Raw genomic sequence first — 22,008 nt, 5'->3', positions numbered from 1 at the left:
GATTAAGGGAGAGGAAAGAACTATCTGTCTGCCCTTAATTTCTAGAGTAAGCAGGTGATCAAATCTTGGCACTGAGACCCAGAGCTAAAGGAAGGAGCTGGAAGTTGTTTATCCCTTCCTCTCCCTGAGAGAGTGTGCTGAGTTGCAAGAAGGTCTGCCAACCTGGGTGTAGTAACTCCAACCCATCCCGCCACATTGGTCACCCTCAAAATTGCTCTTGTCTATCCTGGTCCCTAGGGCCTCAAAGTACTATATCTGATGCTTTGTCCTTAATTGGCTATTGATGCTCCTCTTCCCATGCCAGAGAAAGTGGTAGCTAGATTGTGTGGCTGAGTCTTTGGAGGGTTCCGAATCCCATTTTTATATCTTCCAAATACATAACCTTAAGCCAATTTAACTGTGCACCTAACTGTGTTTTCCTCTTGGAAAAGTGAAATTAGTATGATATATGTTTCCCAGGAGTTGGTGTGGTGTGCGTGGGCGCACACACTCATGTGCCTGCATCTGAGTGTTGGCCATGATAAATGTCCTCTAGCTCTAGGTCTGAGTGCTAAGATTTCAGGACATGCTTACTGTAGGAATCAAGGGCAGACCGATGATCCTTTCCTCTCCCTTCCTCTATAGAAGCCAAAGAATTTAATAAGATGTTATGGATTTAAAAATTTAGTTTGGCACCAACCATACAGTAAAGGAGAAAATAAAGAATATATTTTACCTGTAAATTCTGCTTAAGTAATAATTTAAACCCATTCACATCCTCATCCAGAACAGGCTCCTTTTTTTTTTTTTTTTTCCGGACACTAATTCCCTAGCAATTTCCAAAGTTACCACAACATTGGCACTGAGCAACATTCTTCCTCATAGTTAAATTCTGTGATGCCATAACTCAATTTGCTTTGTTGAATTAGAGCTTATGGGGCTTTAGGGAAAATAATTGGGGCTTTGCAATCAAAGCTAAAATTTGAAAGCCCTAAAAGAGCTGTGGTTCTGCTTGGGGGGAAAAAAAACTCACTAAAATATTTTCCTTCTCTAACTCATTTCTTCTGTCCTTTGATGCACATTTGCTGAGTCTGTGTGATCTTTGCCTTCAGCTGACTACTCAGTCTGCAGTGCTGACAAATTGAAAATTAGACATAGCTTCTATCAAAGACATTGTGCTCCAACCCTCTATGGGGTTTAATGGTATCTCTCCCCTGTGCTTCTGCTTTTGAGACCATTTTCTGATTCAATCTAGAATGCACATACATGTTCATGGGCGTAAACAAACTATTAGGCATATATAAAATAAACTTCAGAAAGCATTCATTCTTTCAAGCCCCCCACCCTCAAATAGTTTTATTTAATTCTATTAAAACATCCTTATAAAAACTAAGTAGTTACTTACTTACTCCTTCCTTACTTCCCTTCTTTCTTTCCTCCCTTCCCTCTTTCCCTCCCTCCCTCCTTTCCTTCCTCTCTCCTTTCCTTCCTTTTTTCTTCCCTTCCTTCCTTTTTCAAAAGAAAATTACCCAGGAACCATTTTAAAGAGGAATTATATCACTTTTGTAGAAAAACTTAAACCATAAAATCTCACCAATTGATTTATGTGTAGCAGTTGGCCAGGTTGTTTTAGGAATAAATCATAAATATACAAATGAAATTCAGTAGTAGCACTAGTCCAAATAGCTTACAATAAGCCTTTCTTGAACTCTAACTTCAAGACCTTCAGTCATTCTGCCTTGATCACAAAATAATTCTGTAGCAATATCATTGGTAATTTTACATAACCTGGGAAAAAATTATTTTCCTCCTCTAGCTATTAAATTTAATTGATATTCATAATATTTAAATGCTTTATCAACCTTTTCAACCTCTCATTTTTAACAATTCTAAGGCACTTTAAAATTTAATGTCATGAAATCAGAACTAACATTGACTCATTATTAGCTTATTTCTTTTCTAGTATACTGTTGAAATATACTGTATGTTTAGAGTGAATAGACCATAACATCACCTTTTGTTTGATGATAAAAGTATTTCACCTAAAACACTAGATGTTGTTCTGAATAGTTAATTGGTTATGTCATCAGCTGTCAAATTAGTACATTTTATAGAGCTTTTATCTTGATTAAATTTTTCTTCTGAAGATAATTAAAATCTCATTCACTAGTCTTTGTTGTAATGAATTATCCTACAGTCAAACTTACAAAAGCATCTCTAAACATTTCTAGTGTGATTGGCTTTCTTTATTTATTAAATGCCACAGTGACTTAATCCAGTATGTGCTGCTTCTAAATTCTATGATTACTAAAAAAGACTTTACAGAATAATCCAGATGAAGGACTGTTAAAAAAACATTCCTTTCTCCTTCTTTCCCTGTTTCATGTTAAGAACCTATAAATGTCATTAGAAATGGAAAAACTATGGTCTTTATGGAAATCTTAATTTTTGCTTAATTTTGAAGGCATATAAAAAATATTAAAATCTAGGGATGGTTCAGTCAGTTAAGCATCTGTCTTTGGCTCAGGTTATGATCCCAGAGTCCTGGGATGGTGTCCTGCTTTGGGCTTCTTGCTCACTGGGGAGCCTGCTTCTCCCTCTGCCTGCTGCTCCCCCTGCTTGTGCTCCCCTAATCTCTCTCTGACAAATAAATAAAATCTTTTAAAAATATTAAAATTTAGAAAGTTTTATAAATGGGGTTAAATTATTTTGTTTGTCTTCATATTGTGCTTTAATTCTCCAAATTTTCGTGCCTATCGTACATACCCTTTGGTAAACAGAGCTACTTTCTAACATAAGGAGATTATCACTTCCTTAGTTTTGCAATTAAGATGATAGTAAATAGAGGGTATGAATATGTCCAGATAGATAGATAGATGATAGACAGATAGATAGATAGATAGAAATCATCTATAAGATGATAAATGTGTTGCATATAATATCTTACTCCATCTTAATAAAGCACCTGAGATGTCTTCTTGTATTACTTATTTGCAGATTTTGAAACTAAGGCTCAGAAATACTCAGTGATTTTCCCAAAGTCATACTGCAAGTGAAACATCTAAGCTCTAAACCATAGCTGTGTGATATCCGGCAGGAAATCTGGGCACCCCGTCTCTCCACGCCTCTGTGTTTAGGCCATAGGGTGCATGCTATGTAGATGTTGTTCCCTCCTTTCTCATCCTTGGGAAATTTCACCAACAGTTGATTTCTATTATTGTCAGATTTGTGCTAGTCACAAGAGAAGATTTCGATTTCTAAGACTTTGAACTTATCTCTAGTTCCCTAGAAGGGAGTTGTGGATAGCCTGCTCTGGGGAAGGCTATTTTAGACTACGTGAGGCTCTTCCCCATCACCCACTCTCTCCTACCTTTTCTCCCTTTTTTCCCCCAACAAGCAGGCTGTGTTCTTCTAGCAGTGGCTACTGTGGTATGATTGAACTTGAAATTCAACTTTTCTTCCTCCCTTTAGGGCTCACTGACAAACCTCTTTGCTGAAGAGTTTCCCCATCTACCAGTGTTTGCTCTGTGCTACCTCTCAAGATCCCTTTTAAACAAGTTTCTTAATGTACAGAATATGAATATTTTTGCTTCTTTGATTTTAGGATCCATGACCCCATGAGAAGCTCTTGCTCAGTCCTTAGATAAAGGAGGGCATTAGGGAAAAAAGTTGGCAAATCTTTGTGTGTGTGTGTGTGCATGTAAAGAAATCGAGTTATATTTTGAGCCTAGGAGTTGCAAAAAGAAAACATTTACAGATGGTTTCTGATGAACACAGAAGCCTAAATACTTAAAATGCAAACTGGAGTAATAAAAACTTTAAAAATACAGCACCGTCAGCAAATTAGATAAGACCACTCCAACCAAAATTTCTTAAATCTTTTTCCTTTAACAGCTTCATTAAGATATAGTTCCCATAACATACAATTCACCCATCGTGTGTAAAATTCCGCAGTTTTTAGTATATTCACAGAGTTGTGCAACCATTGCTAAAGCTGATTTAAGTACATTTTCATCATTTCGATGAGAAATTCTTATACCCATAAGCAGTCATTTCCCATACAGTGAAGAATTAATTTTACCCAAAAAGAGGTATGGCCATTGCCCTTAGTTACTAGGAGATGATCTCTAGGTCCCTTAAATGTCCTACAGGACAGAGGCATCTGTTTGGGGACTTTGATCACTGAAAAGTCTATCACTGTGATTTATAATGAGGGATTTGGGATATGCCACATCTGTTCCATCCTTCAGAAGAACTAGATACTAAAGGTACTAGTCTGAAACTTTAGGAGGCTCTGGAGAATGAAGACCAACCATGCAGGCAATATGTAATCAAGCCCTAATAGAAACCTTAGGTACCAAAGGCCTGCATGAGTTTCTCTGCTTGATAAGATTCAAATATCCTTTAAGTCTGTCACCCACCATAGCAAGAAGAAGGTAATGCTGTCTGGGAAGCCAAGGAGAAGGTGATGGAGACCTTCTCATCTGGAACATTTGCAATTCTTCCTTTGGCTGATGTTAATTAATATCCCTTCCTTATAGTGCAGCTATAATCATAAGTATAATGTTTCCAAATTCTGTGATTCATTTTAGCAAACTGCCAAACCTGAGGGGGGGTGGTGGTGGGAGCCTTCAAATTTGTAGCCCAATTTTCTGAAGTGACAGTGCCCAGAGCCCCTCCTAATTTGCAGCAGTAAGTTCTAAAGTAAGGACTCCTCAGGGAACTATCCCCTCAGACTGTGAAGTTTGTCTTAACTTACTGTACTTCACATTCCCCCTTAAGACCTCTCCACCCCTCAGGCCTTGAAAACCACTAATCTCTTTTTGTCTTTATAGATTTACAAATGAAATCATACAATAGGGTGGTCTTTTATGATTGGCTTCTCTTAATTGGAATAATATTTTCAACCTTCATCCATGTTGTAGCATATATCATCTCTTCACCCCTTTTTATGGGTGAATAATATTCCATTATGGGGATACACCACTTTTTGTTTATCCACTCATCAGTTTATGGACATTTAGGTTGTTTATACCTTTCAGCTATGGTGAATAGTACGGCTATAAACATTTGCATGTAAGTTTTTATTGGAACACCAGTTTTCATATTTTGGGGCTATATGCCTATATGTGGTATTTCTGGATCTCAGGAAAATTCTGTTTGGTTTATCAAAGAACCGTCAAACACTTTTCTATAGTAGCTCCACCATTCTACGTTCCCACAGCATTGCATGATGGTTCCAATTCCTCCACATCCTTTACAATGTTTATTAATTTCCATCATTTTGTTTATAGCCATCCTAGTGGGTGTGAAGTGGTATCTTGTGGTTTTGGTTTGCATTTTCCTAATGAGCAATGATGTTCAGCATCTTTCCATTTATGTGTTGGCACTGGTATATCTTCTTTGGAGAAATGTGTGTTTACATCCTTTGCTTGTTTTAAAGTTGAGGTGTTTGTTGTTGTTGTTGTAAAAGCTCTTTAAATATAATTTCAACCCAAGACCATTATCATTTGTGTGATTTGCAAATATTCTCTCACGTGTGGGTCACCTTTTCACTTTATTCATGGTGCCTTTTGAAGCACAAAAGCTTTAAATTATGATGAAATCCGTATTTTTTCTTTTGTCACTTGTAGTTTTGTTGTCAATTATAAGAAGGCTTTACCTCACCAAGATCACAAAATTGATCCTTATGTATTCTTTTTAATAATTTTATAGTTTTACCTTTTATCTTTATGTCTCTGATCCATTTTAAATTAATTTCTGTGTGTAGTGTAAGAACTTCATTCTTTTTTATGTGGATAGCTTGTTGTCCTAGCACTCTCTGTTGAAAAGACTATTTATTTTCTCCCCATTAGATTGTCTTAGCATCATTGTTAAAAATCAATTGACCATAAATATGAAGGTTTATTTCTGGGCTCTCAATTCTATTCCATTGATCTATATGTTTATCTTTATTCTAGCACTGTGCTGTCTTGATTACTTTGGCTTTGCAGTAAGATTTGAAATAGGGATATATGAGGCCAACTTTGTTTTCTTTAAGAGTGTTTGGCTATTCTAGGTAAAATCTCTAAATCTTAACAGTTGTGGAGTATTTACTCTGTGAATATATGGGTGGGTTTCACATGCAGAAGACATCACGTTCTACCACATACCACATAGCTACTTCACTTACTCCCCACACATACCCAGTTCCAGCTAGATCGTAAATTATGAGAAGAAAGGGATCACAATCTGATTTATTTTCAGATCTAAGATTTGACCTACTCCTTTTCTTTTTTTTTCTTTTTTTTTTCCTACTCCTTTTATTATACTGACTTGTTTCTGAGTTCAAAGGGAGGAAATGTTACAGCCTAGTGGGAGGTGAATGAAGGTTTCATGTAAGTAGTAGTATGTTATCTGCATTTTAAAAGACTGCCAAGATTTTGGTGGGATGAAGAAAAGGCATAGGTTAGAATATAGAAAAAGAAAAAAAACTATTCGAAAGGGAAAAAAAAAGAAAATCTATTTCATATACATTGACACTTCACTTTTTTTTTTTTAAGATTTTATTTATTTGACAGACAGAGATCACAAGTAGGCAGAGAGGCAGGCAGAGAGAGAGAGAGAGAGGAGGAAGCAGGCTCCCTGCGGAGCAGAAAGCCTGATGCGGGGCTCGATCCCAGGACCCTGGGATCATGACCTGAGCCAAAGGCAGAGGCTTTAACCCACTGAGCCACCCAGGCGCCCTGACACTTCACTTTTGATACCAAATGTGTAAATTTTTATACACGGAGCAATTTTCCAGTTCTTGGCAGACACTAGTAGGATGCTTTATGTTCTGACATGGACTACTCAGAGTTAGCACCGACCACCAGACTAAGGGTTTGGTCTTACAGGACTGCCTCTGACTTCAGATGTCAAGCACAAGTCCCCGCTTGTCATCTGTGGTTTTCACCAACAAGCTATAAATTGGATATTCCCATCACCCCCGTCCTGGATTCAGTAGTTCAATAAAGTGGCTCACAGAACTCAGAGAAATGCTTTACTTACTGTTACTGGTTGCTTATACATGATTTTACAAAGGATACAAATCAGTAGTCAATTGAGGAGATACATAGGGTTTGTCCAGAAGGGACAAAGTGCAGGAACTACCATCTCCATGGAACTTGGGATATACCACCTTTTAAAAACTTGGATGTGTCCACAAACCTGGAAGCTCTATAACTCAGTCATTCATGGGTTTTATGAATGTTCTATGACATAAGCAAGAGAGATGAAAGCATTAAAGCAAGACTGATTAAAGACTGATTGGAGCTGATCTCCAGCTACTCTTTACTCTCTGGAGGTCAGCAGGGCAGGTGCTGAAAAGACCAACTCTTTAATCATATGGATGCTTCCTCTGTTAACCAAAACCTATTTGCCCAGAGTCATGTCATTAGCATAAATTCAGGTATGGTTGAAAGGTGCTTATTGTGAGCAACAAGAGACACCCCTATCACTTGAGGACTTCCAAGGGCGAGGAATTCCAAGTAGCTCTGTAGACAACACTATCTAAGACTGATGTAGTAGCTGAAACTAAGATGTCCAGCAAGACAGATGATGAGACATAAATCTATATCTTTCTATATATTATATAATAAATTTATATATTATTAAATATACATTTAACATATATTTTTGTGCGTGGCCCCAGAACTTCATATATATATAGTCCTGAAAGTCAACGTGCTTACAATTTCACTGAGGAAGTACTATATAACAAGATTTATTTAATATCTAGAAATTGGAAACAAGAAAGCCAACTAATATTTAATTAAGGAACTGCTATGGCATGATTGCTTTAGTTTATCTGTTTTAACCAATGTTTTAACAAACAGCTTGTGAGATAAACATTAACAACTTTTGTATGTAAGAAGATAGTAAAGCTCAGAGGTATTAAACTATCTAAGATCGGACAGCATGAAAATGCCTGAACTGGGGTTATAATCCAAACCTTTCTGACCCCAAAGATCAAGTTTTTTCAAATGATGTGATATTTGAGTAGATAATCAATGGATGATAAAATGTGGAATTGCTGAAGGCAATTTAGTGTGGGAGCCATGCTTTGGGAATATATTGACCTAGAAAGTGGGTTTCTTAAGTGGAACCTCATGGGATGGGACATGTAATTGGTGCTTGATATTTTTTTCCCTAATAAGTACAGGCAGGATAAACCATATTTCAAAAATTAGCAGTTCAACACATTACAATTTTTAAAACTGCGTTACAAATGGTCTATAGTATTTGTTTTTTTTTTAATCATTTTTAATTTATTTTCAGCATAACAGTATTCATTGTTTTTGTACCACACCCAGTGCTTCATGCAATCCGTGCCCTCTCTAATACCCACCACCTGGTTCCCCCAACCTCCCACCCCCCCCAGCTCTTCAAACCCTTCAGATTGTTTTTCAGAGTCCATAGTCTCTCATTGTTCACTTCCCCTTCCAATTTCCCCCAACTCCCTTCTCCTAACTCCCCATGTCCTCCATGCTATTTGTTATGTTCCACAAATAAGTGAAATCATTTGATAATTGACTCTCTCTGCTTGACTTATTTCACTCAGCATGATCTCCTCCAGTCCCGTCCATGTTGCTACAAAAGTTGGGTATTCATCCTTTCTGATGGAGGCATAATATAGTATTTGTTTTGTTTCACATATTAAATTGTATCTCGCTGAGCTTCTATTCTACATCTCTTTTCAGTAGAACATGTTCTATTGGGAATAACTGAAAGTCTGGAAAAAATGAATTTAAGTGTTCAAGTGCTTTCCATTCTATGTGATCTGAGAAAAAAATTAGCTGGGAATAAGAGGAAAATATTCTGAAACCACTAAAAGCTATACTCATTTAATTACTAAATTGCTGATTATAATGTAAAGGAGAATCTAGTTTATTAAATAGATTAAATGCAGCTCATGCACATACTCCATAGATTTTGTCACATAGGGGTGCACAGTAATTGTCAAGAAGCTAAAAGAGCAATTGGTGGTGTGTTTTGACATTTTCCTCCTAAGAAGGGGAGCAGTATTAATCACCCCTGTGGGTATTTGGATGTTTTGTAGACTAAGAAAGTCTTTAGCAATTGTGTATAATTTGGGGCATACCCTAAATTAACAGTAATCTATTTGTGGGTATCTCTTTTATGCTAAGGTAATTTCTCACTTCCTCAGTTATTTAATTGTACTTTGAACAGTTTTGGCAGGGAACTCATTATGTATTCTCCTCACTATATTTTATTTTTATTATACAAAGTCACATTGAAATGAAATGGATACATGCATCATTGACTTTAATAGGATTTTGCATTGTAAGAATAATATGCAGGTACAGTGTACTGCATAGAAATATCTTGTGGGGTAAGAATAACAGGATTATTGTGGAATTCCACAGCCATATAACTCAACAGGCAGTCATTCCTACAGGTTATAGCTTTCTTTAGGGGGAAGTAGAAAACTGAAGGGCAAGTGGTTTTAACAAGCCCACATATGTAATATTCATTTTAGAAAGTATTGCCTGGAATACTTTGTAAATGTGAAATTGAATTTATGTAATGCAAAAGAGTTAAGAAAACCATAAAAACTGTGTACTGTATCCAAAGTCATTTCTTGACAAGTGAGAAGCCCATTTTACAAAGATTTCTTTGTAACTACAGTTTCTAAATGATTTTGTAATAATGCTCAGGACTCGATAAAGTATCAGTTAGAAGTCTGAGCCAATTGACTTTCTTATGAGGCTAAAAATGAGCAAAAAATGACCATGATGGAGCAAATCAGTTATTCTGGGAATTAGCATTTATTGAGCGACTTTTCAGCTGCTATCAGGATGAAGATATAAGAGGTGGCAAAGAATCATAGTTCTGAGTTGGATCTCTCTGGACCCAGTCTACTTCAGTTGCGTTGCACAGATGATTTAACCTCTGAGGTTCTTCAGTCCCAAAACAGGGATAATAATAGCATGTAACTCTTAGTGTTCTTAGAAGGAATAAATAAGTTGTGACATGAAATGTGATTAGCATAGAGTTGGTTATATAGTATATATATATATATATATATATATATATATATATATATATATATATCCATAGAGTTGGTTATATAGTATAATGTATTTCCCAGTATAATCCCCCAAATATATACCACAGAATACTAGTGAGACCAGATACAAAACTGTAACAACACATACAAGCTAGTCAACAAATAACTACACAATATGATGGCCAAATTAGATTGTGAATCTCAAGTGGGGGATACTATATGAAGCAATTACTCATATACACACAGATAGTAAATGCTCTGAGCATTACTGCTATAATGGGAAGTGTTTACTTTTTCCAATTGAAATGTATTAAAATAAACATAAGGGAAGAGGATAAATATTTAAGTAGCATTTTGTCATCTTTTGCATGCCAAATTGCTGTTTACATAAGGTATCATTTATTGTTATATGTAGACTAATGTTTCAAAGAATGTTTCCCAGACCATTAGTTTGCAGGGTTGTCGTAAGAAAAGGCCCACATGCTCAAACATTTCTGGGAAAAAGCCGAGTTAAATAAAAGTGAAAAGATTATTTCACGTTCCATTTCCTGATTTATTTCCCAGTATTTTCGTGACTGTCTTTGGATAGTGGTCCTCAAGCTGTCAGATCTGAGACAGACAGAATGGAAAATAACTAATTATGAATGGAAACAGGAATGCAGCTTTTACTGGAAATATTTCTTCCATATAGTCTGTTTCTTGTGAGATACCTATAGAATGAATATTGCCTTGTCCTCTGGGCTATGACTCATTTTAGAAGCAGAAACAATTTGTTGTCAGCAGTAATTCTCCCTAGCCTCTACTCATCTTTCTGCCCTTATATTTTAGAAAGACTTTCGAACGAACCCTGATTTCCATTTTCTGAGTCAGGTCTTTCCACCCGTTTTCAGCTGTCCTCTACCACTATTCTTCTTAAACTGTTCCCATTGGTCACCAGAGAGCCCACAAATGCCAGATTATATGGCCATCTTTTTACTCTCCACTTGATTTGAATTCTTTACCAAACCATCTTTTCTTTTTTTTTTTTTTTTTTTATTTTTTTTTTTAAAGATTTTATTTATTCATTTGACAGACAGAGATCACAAGTAGGCAGAGAGGCAGGCAGAGAGAGAGAGAGAGAGAGGAGGAAGCAGGCTCCCCGCTGAGCAGAGAGCCCAATGTGGGGCCCGATCCCAGGACGCTGAGATCATGACCTGAGCCGAAGGCAGAGGCTTTAAACCACTGAGCCACCCAGGTGCCCCCAAACCATCTTTTCTATTTGAAAATGATTGACCAGAAATTTTAGCAGTAAACGATGTTGCGAGAATTTACCCTTTTGCTTAATCTTATTTTCCTATAAATGTCTTGTCTCACTGTTCTTGCGGTACTGTCCTCCTCTCTAGCTGATACCCCAAAACTTCAATTAATATCTAATGACTGTCTTATTCCAAATCTATACCTCTAGGTCTAACATTTCCTAAGAAGGACAGACCCCTCCATCTCCCTCACATCCCCATGAAAACTTGAATTTAAGATGAACTGTACAATTCAGGACATCATCGCAGTGGACTACTTTCTTTTGCACATGCTGTATACTCTACTTACAATCATGAAAATATGATTTGCCTTTATCTCCACTGGAACATACATGCTTTGAGGGCATACACTACTTATTCATAGATTCTTATTCTTAGAAACTAGCATGGCCACAGCAGAAACTTTTAAAAAGACACAAACAAATAGAAAAGTTAGAAAAACCATCACTGGAAATGATATTTACATAGTTGAAGAGAGCAACTATGGCATTTGAGGTGTGAACTATACTCTATTTTGAGTATAGTATTTTATTTGAAGAATAATTTTGCTCGAATGTGATGAGTTCTATGTTTGTGGAGGTAATGATCAAGTAGACACTTGTAGAGATGCTATAGAATTGAAGTCTTTTCTGGTATATTAAAAATTCACTAAGTTCTATAAAAATTATGTTTGATGGTACATAGATGAAAGAATTTATGCATTTCCTTTTGCAGTTACTTTATCTTTTTGACAAGTAATATTGGATCTTTCATTTACTCTAGTAATATAAAATTTCCTTTTCATATCAATCTATTTTCATATAAAAGCAAATCAATAAATTATGAATTAATAAGATTGCAGGTAATTTGAGGATATAGGAAAATATAAAGATTATACAAGGTGTACATGTTTGGATCACAGCATGTTACAAATCAGATGAAAAATACAAAAAGATGACTTTTGAAGTCCCTTAAACCATTCTGTGATTTTAGACGTAATCTTTTTTTAAAAATGTAAGGTTTAACAGACTATTTTGAAGGTAAGAGTCCAATGTCATTATGAATATTAAGCTTATTATTTAATCCAGCCCTTATTTCCAAAACTGTTAGGTTTAAATGCCTAATACCTACTTTATGAGGATTCATCGTGGGGTACTTATTGATTTAATTCATTTTTAGTAAGAAGGAAAAACAAAATTATTTATCCATGGGTTTCCTGTTGTCTTGTTATTTCTGTGACTAACATGTGCCTGGGAAAACAGATACTCTTTGAATAGGTTGCATGTATCTGAAAATGCATGGCGCAGTCTGTGCACGTGTGCATGCATATGTGTGTGTGCATGTGTGCTTAAACATTTATATTTGAAAAGGAAGTCATGGAGCAGTTGCTATAGCAACATAGCATTGTTTCTCAAAGAGCGAAGTAAATAAGCAGTTTTCACATAACACCCACAATTGTCTTGATGCTGACATTTCCCCCTAAAGCAAACCCTTAAATCAATACAAGGTTTCAGGACCAAGGAAAGGAGTTTCATGAGTTATGCACTTTGGGGTATAACCCCCACAAAAGCACTTGGATACTTCCAAAGAAGAGAGTTCTGTAGTCAGACATGACTCTGCAATGTAAATTAGGAAGAGAAGTTTTAAAAATGTGATCAAGAAGATCTCACATGCTCATGCGTCTTTCATAGATTTTTATTTGGATATTTGCACAACACCACAGAATGTCACATACAACTATGAAATGGGTTTTGGAGAGGTTATCCCATGTCAAACCAAAGAAAGTTATAGGATTAAGGCTTAAGGGATGTTGAAGTTGCAAGGGACCTCAGACATCATTTGGGCTAGTGTTTCCTATACTACACAAGATTTCCTGGACTATTTTTTCTATATAAACTATAATTACATAGTTTTAAAGGAATTATTTAAAAGGTTTTTTTATTCAGATTAACTTAGAGGACTAGTTCAGGAGATTTGCCAATCAAACAGTAGCTACTATTATTTATAACACCTTTTCTCACAAGTCACTTACACTGTCAGAACACTGATATGGGGAAAATTAAAATATGGACAAAAATTATGTTATCAAATATATAAAAAAGAAAAAAAGACAGAAGGCATTATTTTCCTTTTATCTCACATAAAGGTGTCCAAGAGTACATTTTCCTGTTTAGTTTGCTTGCCAATATAATATGTATTTAAATTAATTCTTATGTATTTCCTAGAATATTTACAGTTTAGAGAAAACTATAATTTCTTTATCCTAAGTACTTTACTAATGAGTTAATAAAATAATATGTGTGATGGGTGTACTAATCTGATAGTTATTTGAACTTTGCTGCCTCTTTCTTTTTTCCAATGACTAATTGCTATTTAGGCACTCTGAAGTATTTTCTGGGGAGTTTAACTAGCTGTTGTAAATTAAACTATGAGGCCATGTCCTCTTAATTGAAGTGGAAGTACAAATAATGGACCTTAAACTTAAATACCTCGTGTTCAAGTAAGGGCATCCTGTTTTAGCAATACAGGGGGAAAAAATAGCTCTCCATCAATATACCAGTTACGAAAAGCTTAGCAAAGACTTACGAGAAGGGAATATATGCCATATTAAAGGTACTCATTTTATTCTCCCCTGTAAAACAGCACAACTTCTGCATCCCTGAAAACACTGTTGAATGATAGAACATGTGTCTACTTATTGATTTCTCTTTTCTGAGCAAATAATAATCATTGGTGACTACTTTCTAAAGCGTATTTCAAAGATGTTTGCCCTATTAGAACCTCAAAGTGTTGCTGAAAGCACATTGTAAATCTAGGGACAGAAAAATTTCAATTTCAATTAAAAGTAATATTTAAAAGTGTAATTACTATAATGATTTATGTATTTGACAATTCAGAATGGTTCTGTGGGTAGCTCTGAAAATATATCTGTTTACATAGCAATCCTGGGCTCCTAAAGTGCTTAATGAACAATTGGAGTGTTAGTTGTTCATTAAACTGTTGTTAATTTTAATTGACTACTTCAGTTTCTATTCAAGATGCGTGTTTCAAAACTCACCATATTACAGATCGACCTTCTTTCCTTTCTTCCTTTCTCCCTTTTTCCCTCCCTCCCCTTCCTTCTTTCCTTCCTTTTTTCCCTCCCTTTTCTTCTTCCTTTCCTATCTACCCTCCTTTCTACATTTCTTTATTATTTAATTCCATTTTTCTTTCTTTTTAATTATCTTAATGAATACAACTCAAAATGTGCTTTCCAGTTACTTTCCCATAAACATTTTGTTGTCAGAATGCAATGAAATAAGTACAGAAATTAACAGTAAGAGTTTAGAAACTTTTAGAGCGATTTGACATTGCTGTGATACCTAGGGAAGCAATCAGCGGTCCTACTGCATTCAACAATGTATAGAGCACTTTGCTTTGTGGAACACACTTGGTGCAAACTGGGTGTTCCTTTAGGCACTTGGACCGTTTAAGATCTACGGTAGGCTGGAGGATATTTTAAACAGATAGCTCAAGAAGTAATGGCCCAATAAGCCTAGTGTCTTAAGTATTCACAGAGACTAAGCCATATAAAGATCTACGCTCTGGTTTCATCTCTGCCCTTTTCCTTTTGGGACTTTGGACAAAGCATCTAATTTTTTTAAAAAAGTCTTTGTTTGTTTGACAGGGGGAGGGAGAGAGAAAGGAGACACAGCAAGAGAGGGAGCACAAACAGGGGGGGTGGGAGAAGGAGAACAGGCTTTCTGTGGAGCAGAGAGCCCAGTGATGCAGGGCTTGATCCCAGTACCCTGGGATCATGACCTGAGCCTAAGACAGATGCTTAACAACTAAGTCACCCAGGTGCCCTTAAAGGCATCTAATTTCTATGGCTTTTTTTCTTGCATCTCTAAACTTGGAACTTAAACTTACGCAGCAAAAAGTCAAGAGGGCTAGAGTTTCATTGTATTATTGCCTCCTTTTCACATTCATATATAATATAGATAAATTTCATCAATGTGAACAAACAGGTTTATATTTAGTGTTTTCCACTTTAGACACTTAAGTATGTGTCGCCCATCTGTTATGGTCTTCATAAGTGTGCTTTTCAATGACAAAATAATATCCTATTATGTTACTGTATAATATACTTAACCCAATTAATTCTTAGACATTTTCATGTATTTGATTTCAGCATTAGAATTATTTGTGAGTATAAATACTCATGCATATACCTTTCTGCCATGGGGGTAATTCTTTTTTTGTTTTGCTTTGTTTGAAATTTTAAATTTAGATATAAATCACATGACAGTTATAGTATTCATACCATAAAATTCACAGTATAAAAGTAACAATTCAGTAGTTTTTCTTATAAAGCTGTGTCACTATACCGTTACCTAATTCCAGAAGTTTCATCACCCCATAAGGAATATATCTTCAATTCTGTTTAGGTAAATACCTAGGCCTAGGAAGAGTTGGGTCCTATAATAACTCTGTTAAGCATTTTTGACTACCAAACTGAATTCCGAAGTGCCTTCATCAGTTTACATTCCCACCAGCAAAGGAGGAAGTTTCCATATTCTCTATATATCCACCAACACTAGTTACTGATCACCTTTTCTTTTCTTTTTTTTTTTTAATTTTTATGTATTTTTTTCTTTTCAGTGTTCCAGAATTCATTGTTTATGCACCATACCCAGTGTTCCATGCAATTCGTGCCCTCCATAATACCCATCACCAGGCTCACCCAACCTCCCCGCTCCCCTCGAAAACCCTCAGTTTGTTTTTCAGAGTCCATAGTCTCTAATGGTTCGTCTCCCCCTCTGATTTCCCCCAATTCACTTTTCCTTTCCTTCTTCTAATGTCTTCCATGTTATTCCTTATGCTCCACAAATAAGTGAAACTGTATGATAATTGACTCTCTCTGCTTGACTTATTTCACTCAGCATAATCTCTTCCAGTCCAGTCCATGTTGATACAAAAGTTGGGTATTCATCCTTTCTGATGGAGGCATAATACTCCGTAGTATATAATGGAACACATCTTCCTTATCCATTTGTCCATTGAAGGGCATCTTGGCTCTTTCCACAGTTTGGTGACTGTGGCCATTGCTGCTATGAACATTGGGGTACAGATGGCCCTTCTTTTCACTACATCTGTATCTTTGGGGTAAGTACCAGTAGTGCAATTGCAGGGTCATAGGGAAGCTCTATTTTTAATTTCTTAAGGCATACTCCACACTGTTTTCCAAAGTGGCTGCACCAACTTGCATTCCCACCAACAGTGTAAGAGGGATCCCCTTTCTCCACATCCTCTCCAACACATGTTGTTTACTGTCTCATTAATTTTGGCCATTCTAACTGGTGTAAGGTGGAATCTCAATGTGATTTTGATTTGAATCTCCCTGATGGCTAGTAATGATGAACATTTTTTCATGTGTCTATTAGCTATTTGTATGTATGTCTTCATTGGAGAAGTGTCTGTTCATGTCTTCTGCCCATTTTTTTTAAGATTTTATTTATTTATTTGACAGACAGAGATCACAGGTAGGCAGAGAGGCAGGTAGAGAGAGAGGAAGGGAAGCAGGCTCCCCGCTCAGCAGAGAGCCCGATGCGGGGCTCGATCCCAGGACCCTGGGATCATGACCTGAGCCAAAGGCAGAGGCTTTAACCCACTGAGCCACCCAGGTGCCCCTTCTGCCCATTTTTTGACATGATTATGTGTTTTGTATGTGTTGAGTTTGAGGAGTTCTTTATAGATCCTGGATAGCAGCCCTTTGTCTGTATTGTCATTTGCGAACATCTTCTCCCATTCTGTGGGTTGCCTCTTTGTTTTGTTGACTGTTTCCTTTGCCATGCAGAAGCTTTTGATCTTGATGAAGTCCCCCAAAATCATTTTCGCTTTAGTTTCCTTTGCCTTTGGAGACATCTTGAAAGAAGTTGCTGTGGCCGATGTTGCAGAGGTTACTGCCTATGTTCTCCTCTAGGATTCTGATAGATTCCTGCCTCACCTTGAGGTCTTTTATCCATTTTGAGTTTATCTTTGTGTATGGTGTAATAGAATGGTCGAGTTTCATTCTTCTACACATAGCTGTCCAATTTCCCCAGCACCATTTACTGAAGAGACTGCCTTTTTTCCACTGTGTATTTTTTCCTGCTTTGTCGAAGATTATTTGACCATAGAGTTGAGGGTCCTTATCTGGGCTCTGTACTCTGTTCCACTGGTATATGTGTCTGTTTTTATGCCAGTACCATGCTGTCTTGGTGATCACAGCTTTGTAGTAAAGCTTGAAATCAGGCAACCTTATACCCCCAGTTTTGTTTTTCTTTTTCAACATTTCCTTAGCAATTCGGGGTCTCTTCTGATTCCATACAAATTTTAGGATTGTTTGCTCCAGCTCTTTGAAAAATGCTGGTGGAATTTTGATTGGAATGGCATTGAAAGTATAGATTGCTCTGGGCAGTATAAACATTTTAACAATGTTTATTCTTCTGATCCATGAGCATGGAATGGTCTTCCATCTTTTTGTGTCTTCTTCAATTTCTTTCATGAATGTTCTGTAGTTCCTCGAGTACAGATCCTTTACCTCTTTGGTTAGGTTTATTCTCAGCTGTCTTATGGTTCTTGGTGCTATAGTAAATGGAATTGATTCTCTAATTTCCCTTTCTGTATTTTCATTGTTAGTATATAAGAAAGCAACTGATTTCTGTACATTGATTTTTTATCCTGCCACATTACTAAATTGCTGAATGAGTTCTAGTAGTTTGGGGTTGGAGTCTTTTGGATTTTCCATATAAAGTATCATATCATCTGTGAGGAGAGAGAGTTTGACTTCTTCATTGCCAATTTGAATACTTTTTTATTTCTCTTTGTTGTCTGATTGCTGTTGCTAGAACTTCTAATACTATGTTGAACAAGAGTGGTGAGAGTGGGCATCCTTGTCGTGTTCCTGATCTCGAAGGGAAGGCTGTCAGCCTTTCCCATTGAGGCTGATATTCGCTGTGGGCTTTTCATAGATTTTATGAAGTTGAGGAGTGTTCCCTCTATCCCTATACTTTGAAGCGTTTTAGTCAGAAACGGATGCTGGATTTTGCCAAATGCTTTTTCTGCATCAATTGAGAGGACCATGTGGTTCTTCTCTCTTCTCTTATTGATTTGTTCTATTACATTGATTGATTTGCAAATGCCAAACAACCCTTGCAACCCAGGGATAAATCCCACCTGGTCATGATGGATAACCTTTTTAATGTGCTGTTGGATCCTATTAGCTAGGATCTTGTCAAGAATCTTAGCATCCATATTCATCAGGGATATTGGTCTGAAATTCTCCTTTTTGATGGGGTCTTTGCCTGGTTTGGGGATCAGAGTAATGCTGGCCTCATAAAAAAAAAAGTCTGGAAGTTTTCCTTCTGCTTCAATTTTTAGAAACAGCCTCAGGAGAATAGGTATTATTTCTTCTTTGCAAGTTTGGTAGAATTCCCCAGGGAATCTGTCAGGTCCTAGGCTCTTGTTTTTTGGAGGCTTTTGATCACTGCTTCAATCTCATTGGTCTATTCAATATTGGTCTATTCAGGTTGTCTTTTCATTATAACCATACTAGTGAGTATGAATGATAGTGCATTTTGGTTTTAATTTGTATCACCAGAATTACTAATGATGTTGAGCATCTTTCATGTTTTCTTTGCCATTTTTATGTCTTCTTTGAAAAAGTATCTATTCAGATTCCTCGTCCATTTCTGAACCTTTTTTTTTTTTTTTAAGGGGGAGATTGGGGGAGGAACAGAGGTAACAGGAGAGAGAGAATCTGAAGCAGGCTCCATGTCGAGTGTGGAGCCTGACATAGGCTCAGGATTTCACAACCCTGAGATCATGACCTGAGCTGAAATCAAGAGTCAGATGCTTAACCGACTGAGCCACCCAGGCACCCTTCTTTATCATTTTATTTTTGAGCTGTAATACTTTATACATTCTGGATATTAAATCCTTAGAATATTATTTGCAGATGTCTTTCCCTTTCTATAGTTCTTCTTTCACTGCCTTAATAGTGTCTTTTGAGGCACCAACATTTTTAATTTTAATGAAGTGCAATTCATTCACTTTTTGTTTTGTCAGTTGTAGTTTTGTTGTTGTATCCAAGAAGGTTTTGTCTAATTCAAGGTCATGAAGACTCACTCCTAGGTTTTCTTGAAGGGCTTTATGGTTTGAGCTTAGTTTTAGATCCTACTTTTACATCTATAATGTAGTTTGAAAAAATTTTTATATATAATCTGGGTAAGACGTCTGATTTCATTCCTTTGTATGTAGATAAAAAGCTATGTCAGCACTATTTATTGAAAACATTATTCTTTCTTCACTGAATTGTCTTGGAACCCTTGTCAAAAATCAGCTGGCTATAGACATATGGTTTTATTTCTGTACTCGCAGTTCTACTCCACTGATACGGTTCTATCCTATCAGTACTACACTGTCTTGCTCACTCTCTCTGCGTTAACTTTTGAAGCTGAAAGGTGAGTCCTATAACTTTGTTCTACTTTAAGATTAGTTTGTCTGTTCTGTATCTCTTTAATTTCCAGACCAAATTAAGAATTATCTTGTCTGTTTTTGCAAAAAGAATACTTCCCCCCAAATAATAAACAACTAGAATTTGGATAGGGATTTGGTTGTATTAGGTACATTTGGCTAATACTGCCATTCCAGCTATATTAAATCTTCTAATTCATAAACATAGGATGTGTTTTCTATTTATGTCTTCTTTAGTTTCTTCCAATAATGTTTTACAGTTTCAGTGTACAAATCTTCTACTTCTTTAGAGTCTTTATGTATTTCATTATTTTGATGCTATTATAAATGAAATTCTTTTCTCAATTTTATAGTTGGGTTTTTTTGGTAATATATAAAAATATATTTTATTTCTTATATTAGTCTTTTATCCTGCAACCTTGCTAAAAATCTTCTATTAGCTGTAATATATATCTCCCCTTTTTTTGGTAGATTCCTTAGGATTTTATACATAAAAGAACATGTCATCTAAAAATGGAAATAATTTTACTTATTTTCTTTCTTGTCTGGTGTCTCTTGTTCCTTTTTTGTTCTTATTTGCTCTGCCCAGAACCTCCAGTACAATGCTGAATAGAAGTGTTGAAATCAGATATTTTTGTTTTACTCCTGATTTAGGGGAAAGTTTTATATCTGTCATGTCTTTTCATGGATATGTCATCTGCGAGTGTTATAAAGATAAGCTTTATCAGGCTGAGAAACTTCTCCTTTATTCCTGGTTTGTTGAATTTTTTAATCATGAAAGAGTACTTAATTTTTTTGCAATGACTTTTCTGCATTTATTGAAATAATCATGTAGATTTTGTCCTTTAGTTTCTTAGTATGGTGTACCATATTTTTTAAAAGATTTTGTTTATTTATTTGATAGAGATCACAAGTACACAGAGAGGCAGGCAGAGAGAGAGAGAAAGTAGGAAGCAGGCTCCCCACCAAGCAGAGAGCCTGACTCAGGACTCAATCCCAGGACCCCAGGATCACGACCAAATGCAGAGGCTTTAACCCACTGAGCCACCCAAGTGCCTTGGTGTACCATACTGATTGCTATACATATATTGAGTATATTTTCTTAAGCATTCCTGGAATAAATCTCATTTAATCATATATAGAGGTGTTTTTATGCATTGATGGTTTTGGTTTGCTAGTATTTTACCGGTAATTTTTTTCATCAATATTCGTAAGGAATATTACTTTGAAATTTTCTTGGTATGTCTTTGGTTTTGGCATCAGCTTAATACTGGATTTCTTGACTGAGTCAAGGAATGTTCCTTTCTCTTATATAATGTGGGAAAGTTTTCAAAGGATCATTATTAATTATTTTATTAAATGCTTGAGAGAATTTATAAGTGAAGTAATAATATTCTGGGCTTTTCTTTGTGGGAAGTCTTAAAATTATTAAATCATTCTTACTTGTAACTTTATGTAGAGTTTGTTTTCTTTTTCCTTGAATCAGTGTTGGTAGTTTGTGCCCCTGGAAATAGTCTGTTTCACCTGCATTATCCAATTTGCGGGCACATAGTTGTTTATAATATTCCCTGATAGTCCCTCATATAGTCTTTAAATGGCAATACCCTTTCTTTCATTCCCAATTTTAGTAATTTCCATTTTCTCTTTTCCCCTCTGCTGATCAGTCTACCTAAAAGTTTATTGATTTTGCTTAGCTACTGATTTTGTTATTCTAAGAACCAACTTTTTGTTTTTCTCTATTAATTCCCTAATCTTCTGTTATTTATATCCATTTTAATATTTATGATTTCTTTCCTTTTGCTTGCTTTGGATTTAGTTTGCTCTTTTTCTCTATCTTCTCCAGTTGGAAGTTTAGATTATTGATTTCAGATCTTTATTTTTTCATATAGGTATGAAAAAAATTGTTAAAAAAATTATTCTTGATTTTCTAATTGTTCTTCTTACTATTGTAAGTGGGATTTTCAGATCTCCACTGACTCCCTTTGGTTATGTCAGTTTTGCCTCATGTCTTTTGGGAATCAGTTTTTAGGTGCATTTTTCATGAGAATATAATGAGAGGGAAGTGTGATTTGTTGTGAAAGCACTTTAAGCCCTGATGATTAGTCAGGAGCTAAGCTACATTTCATTCCTGTAGCACTTAAAGAAGAGTTGACATTTCCTCACAGAGATCTGAATTTATCAGTATACTTTCTTAAGTGGTACAACTAA

This window comes from Lutra lutra, chromosome 17 (genome assembly GCF_902655055.1).
Source record: "Lutra lutra chromosome 17, mLutLut1.2, whole genome shotgun sequence".
Lineage (NCBI taxonomy): Eukaryota > Metazoa > Chordata > Mammalia > Carnivora > Mustelidae > Lutra > Lutra lutra.
Note: the sequence above shows the minus strand (reverse complement) of the source record.